General features: G+C 35.6%; 1 pseudogene; it reads left to right on the top strand.

Moving 5' to 3' along the window:
* The first annotated feature begins 1155 nt into the window (after positions 1-1155).
* On the top strand, positions 1156-3408 carry LOC138390312 (activating transcription factor 7-interacting protein 1 pseudogene; annotated as a pseudogene).
* Positions 3409-6022: the final 2614 nt, after the last annotated feature.

Below are 6022 nucleotides of genomic sequence, written 5' to 3'. Positions count from 1 at the left end.
ATAATTCACTATGACCAAGTGGGCTTCATCTCAGGGATGCAAGGATAGCTCCACATACATAAATCAATAAATGTGATTCACCACAAAAACAGAAGCAAAAACAAAGACCATATGATTATCTCAATAGATACAGAAAAAGCATTTGACAAAATTCAGCATCCTTTCATGATAAAAACCCTCAAAAAACTAAGCATAGAAGGAACATATTTCAAAATTATAAAAGCCATATATGACAAACCCACAGCCAAGATCATCCTGAATGGGGAAAAGTTGAAGGCATTCCCCCTAAGAACTGGAGCAAGACAAGTGTGCCCACTGTCACCACTGCTATTCAACATAGTACTAGAATTCATGGCTAGAGCAATCAGGCAAGAGAAAGAAAAAAAGAGTATCCAAATTGGGAAAGAGGGGATCAAACCATCACTTTTTGATGATGGTATGATCTTATATCTAGAAAACCCCAAAGACTCCAGGAAGACTCCTGGAATTGATGAATAAATTCAGCAAAGTCTCAGGTTACAAAATCAATGTACACAAATTGGTAGCATTCCTATACAGCAATAACAGTCAAGCTGAGAGTCAAATGAAAGACTCAATAATATTCACAATAGTCACAAAGAAAAGAAAATACCTAGGAATATACTTATCCAAGAAGGTGAAAGATCTCTACATAGAGAGCTACATAACACTGGGGAAAGAAATCACAGATGATACAAACAAATGGAAAAACATATGTCCATGGATTGGTAGAACTGACATTGTTAAAATGTCCATACTATCCAAAGAGATTTACAGATTCAGTGCAATCAGAATCAAAATACCAGCATCATATTCAACACAACTAGAAAAAAATAATTCTACACTTCATTTGAATCCAGAAAAGAGACCGAATAGCCAAAGCAATCCTGAGCCAAAGAACAAATCTGGAGGCATCACATTACCCATCTTCAAACTATATTACAAGGATAATACAGTGACCAAAACAGTATAGTATTAGGACAAAAATAGAGGCATATACCAATGGAACAGAACAGAAAACCCAGATATAAAACCATTCACATAAAGCCAACTGATTTTTGACAAAGCAGATAACAATATACCTTGGGGAAAAGAAGCCCTGTCCAATAAACAGTGCTTGGAAAATTGGATAGCAACATGCAGAAGAATGAAACAGGATCCATATCTCTCACTACTCAACAAAAGTTAATTCTAGATAGAGAAAAAACTCAAATGTAAGACATGAAACCATACTAATGCTAGAAAAATATGTTGGAAAAACTTTTCTAGATACAGGTCTAGGCAAAGTATTTATGAGGAAGACCCCAATGACAATCACAGCAACAACAAAAATAAATTATTGTCATTTGAGTAAATTTAAAACCTGCACTGCTAAGGAAATAAGCAACAGAGCAAATAGACAATCTACAGAATGTGAGAAAATATTCACAAGCTATTCATCTGATAAAGGGCTAATAACTAGAATCTACAAAGAACTCAAGCAAATCATCAAGAAAAAAACAAAAAACCCCATTAAAAAGTGGGTAAAAGACATGAACAGATGCTTTTCTAAAGAAGATAGACAAATGACCAAATACATATGTAAAAATGTTCAACCTCAGTAATCATCAGAGAAATGCAAATTAAAACCACAATGACATGTTGCCTTACCCCTATTAGAATGGCTTTTATTGAAAAATCCAAAAACTATAGATTCTGGCATGGATGCAAAGAGAAAGGAATGCTTATACACTGTTGGTGGGGCTGCATATTAATACAATATCTATGGAAAAGAGTATGCAGGTCCCTCAAAGAACTAAAAGTAGACCTACCATTTGATCTAGTAATCCCACTCCTGGGTATTTATCCAAAGGAAAAGAAGCCATTTTATCAAAAAGACACCCACACTCAAATGTTTATTGTAGCACAATTCACAAATTTAAAGATGTGGAATCAACCCAAGTTTCCATCAATTCATGAGTGTATTAACAAAATGTGGTATATGTATACCACGGAGTACTACACAACACACACAAAAAACGATCAATTAAGGCCTTTTGTTACAATTTGGATGGAACTGGAGACCATAATCCTAAGTGAAGTATCTAAAGAATTGGAAAACAAACACCACATGTACTTGTTATCAAATTGGAATTAACTGCTTTGCACACGTGTGCATGGGGGCAGTAAAATTCACTGGAAATCAAGGAGGGGGAGAGAAAGGAGGGGATTGGTGAAAATCTACCTCAGAGATACAGTGAACATTATCTGGGTGTTGGGAACACTTTTATCTTTGACTCAAGCATAACAGAAGGGATCCATGTAAACAAAAACATTTGTTCTCCCATAATATTTTGAAATAAATAGAGAAATAATAGCCATTTCTACATTTAGTACTTTATCTCCTACAGATCATAATAGTACTACCACTCAAGAATTGAAAAACAGACAAGCAAAGCAATAGATGCTTCTGTCAATAAGAAAGTAGCTGATGGCACATCATGGAGTGGAAAATTCACTGGTAGCGACTCAGGTGATGTCATTGATTTGACAACGAATGATGAAAAGAGTGGAGCTTCACAACACCCTAAACAGCTAAATCACACTCCTGTATCAACCATTGGTTCTTTTCAGCCTGTGTCATGATTGTTGCAACCCATACAATCACTGCCTCTTCAACCATCTGGGGCACGAACAAATAGACCATATTAGACAACCGTACACTTACTACCTACAGCTCCAACTACCATGAATTTAACACATCATCTAGTAACTTAGGTGATCTCAAGACTGTCAACCAAGTGGTTTATACAGCTCTCCCAGTACCACCAGTCCAGACTCCCTTGCAAGGAACTCTTATTTAGACTTCTTGTGTTCGCAGTCAATCCTTAAAATAGTGTTACAGTTTGAGTGCCTCAAAGAAGTACAAGTGTTGTAAACAATGGACTAACCCTGGAATTGATGTGACTTCAGCTCACAGTGTATCACTGACCACCACAAGTACATACTGAGCCCCCACACCCTGTGCACCCAGCACCCTTAGCAGAAGACCTATATCCATGGTGTCTGTCCCAGAAGTTACCGGCACATCTCTGCCTCAGAAGCCACACTTAAAGTTAGCATGAGTTCAGAGTCAAAATAGCTTAGTACTGTCATGGAGTGTACAAGACGTGGATCAATGTTGTGCCACTGTTGATAGCTACCGTCTCTATACTTAGCATGAGGAACCCACTGCTACTGTGTTCTCACAGTAGAAAAAGATTGGGGAAGAAAGTCACTTGCCTTGCCCATGGCATGTACTCTTACCCAGTTTACATCAGGCAGTAAATAGTACTTTACAGTGTGAGATGTTTTGGACCTTTCTGTGATCCTCAGTCAACAGATGTAATCCCTTCTTCCCAGAGCAGTTAAACATTGGAGCCTTTATCTCTTCCTCTTTTAAGAGTTCCACTTTGGTCTTGTTTTTAATCTGGTGCATGATAGCCAATGTAAAATCCACACTGTGCAAGATTTCTCAGACAGATGTGTATATACACTACATTTGTTTATAACCAGAAGTAAAATAAACTCAGTCCACGGAGAAAAAAGAAAACCCAAAACAAAAACACATGGACTCTTTTGAGTCTGGCTTGTTTTATTTGCATAATGCTTTTGAGGTTTAGCCATGTTTTTTGCATGTAGTATTCCATTGCATGGATGTTCCACAGTTTGTTTATTTATCTGTTGATGAACATTTGGGTCATTTTTAGTTTTGTAACTATTACGAATAAATCTTCTCTGAACATTCACTTTTTTGGACATACGTTTCCATTTCTTTTGGGTAAGTTCCTAAAAGTGGGATTGCTGGATCATATAGAGGCATATGTTTAACTTCGTAGAAGACTGCCAAAATGTTTTCAAAGTGCTTTTCCTATATACTATTCCCATCAGAAGTTCATGAGAGGTTAGATAGTTACACATTCTCATAAACAATTGGTGTTACAAGTTTTTAAATTTTAACCATTCAAGTAGGTATGAATTAGTTTGTCATTGTGATTTTAATATGATTTTCCTTAGTGACTAATAATGTAATCTACTTTTTGATGTGAAAATTGGCCATTTGTATATCTTCCTTGCAATATGCTTTTCAACTCTTTTATCCATTTTTAACATGCCATATATATATTTTTCTCTGTAGTTTGCTCTTTGATTTTTCTTAACTGAGTCTTTCAAATTTTTTAATTTTGATGAAGCTTATTTGATTTTTTTTTTAATCTCTGTTATGGTTAATGTTTGCTAGGTCATGTCTAGAAAATTATTCCTTGCACCAACATCAAGATGATATTTTTCTTTGTTTTCTTTTTTAATTTCAGCATATTACAGGGATACAAATGTTTAGGTTACATATATTGCCTTTGCCCCACCCGAGTCAGAGCTTCAAGTGTGCCCATCCCCCAGACAGTATGCACAGCACCCATTAGGTGTGTATATACCCATCCCCTCCTCCCCCTCCCATCTGCCCAACACCCGATAAATGTTACTACTATATGTGCACTTAAGTGTTGATCAGTTAATTTGTTTTCTTCTAGAAGCTATATAGATTAGGCTTTTATGTTTGGATCTGTGAATTATCTCAAAATAATTGTTTGTATATCATAGGTGTAGGTTGAGTTTCATTTAATTTCATGCAGATAGCTAACTGATCCAACACCATTTGTTGGAAAGACTTTCTTTTCCCCCATTAAATTACTTTGGATACTTAGTATAAGTTTTTGTACATTGATCTTGTGTCCTGTGACCTTGCTAAATCCACATATTAGTTAGTTACAGTAGATTGTTTTACTATTCTTTAGGATTTTCTCTGCACATGGTCACATCATCTGTGAATAACTGTTTTATTTTTTCCTTTTCTAATATGTACATCTTTTATTTCTTTTTCTTGTCTTATTCTACTGTCTAGGATTACCAGTACAATGTTGAATAGAAATGGTGAAGTGACTGTTTTCCCTTGTGTGCTCTAAAAATCTGTATTGAAAATTTGACCAAATCAAAAGCTGCAAACACTCTCAGGGTAAGACTCTACTAGGTCTGGCAAAATATAGCTACTGGGGGAAGAACAACTACTGGAAAACTGTGAGCTGAGCAACTACCGGAGGGATGGAAAACATTCAATATTTGACGGAAAGAATAAGAACTTGTAGGATATCCCCTAGAATTCAATAAAGACCTTATAAAAATGCTAAGCTAACAGTTGATGACCTGCTCTTCTCCTCATGATAGAGTTGAAACTGTTCTAACACACTCTCTACCAAGCTGTCTTTTGATGTTGTGTTTAGCTTTTAGGGTAATAACTATTTTATACAAATGTTACATCATAGGTGTCAGGAAGTGCTCAGTTAGGTTTTATAACATCCCACCCCTTAATACACACGTATCCCCAATCTCAGTATGAAAGCTGAGGGAAATGTTAAAATGCTTTCCTTAACATTAAGGGCATAACTCCACATTAGAATCACAACATAATATAGATAGATATGACTCAGGGATATAAACAGAAATTTTGGAAACTAAAAGAAATTAAATTTAACCACAATAAGAAAGAAATATCTAAAACTAATAATCACTAGATTTAGGAGTCATGTCCCAAACACAGGAGGAAGAGTACCACCATAATTTAATGTTAACTTAGTTCATGAAAGCTCTAGAATACACACCACAGGGAATAATGCTTTGGCCAAAGCAATAGAGAGATGACTTAATGCTTTTTATAACTTTTGGAAAATACTGCATTACCACAGTTAAAAAAAATAATAGTAAAGAAAAAAAGACCAAAGGCAAAATTTGAGTTTTCTGCCTTGCCAAGAATAACAGAAAGACACTTATACTGTCAATCAAAACATAAAAATACAGCAAACTGCAGTTCAAATCAATCTGCTTTTGATGCCAACTTTTTACCAGCAGTAAAGAGTTTCTCTGCTTTTTCTATCTTTTCAGACTATTTGGAAAGTAATTTATTTGGAGACATTTTGGACTGATTCTGGTCCTC

Source organism: Eulemur rufifrons, chromosome 8 (assembly GCF_041146395.1).
Source record: "Eulemur rufifrons isolate Redbay chromosome 8, OSU_ERuf_1, whole genome shotgun sequence".
NCBI lineage: Eukaryota > Metazoa > Chordata > Mammalia > Primates > Lemuridae > Eulemur > Eulemur rufifrons.
Note: the sequence above shows the minus strand (reverse complement) of the source record. Positions and strands in the feature narration are given on the sequence as shown.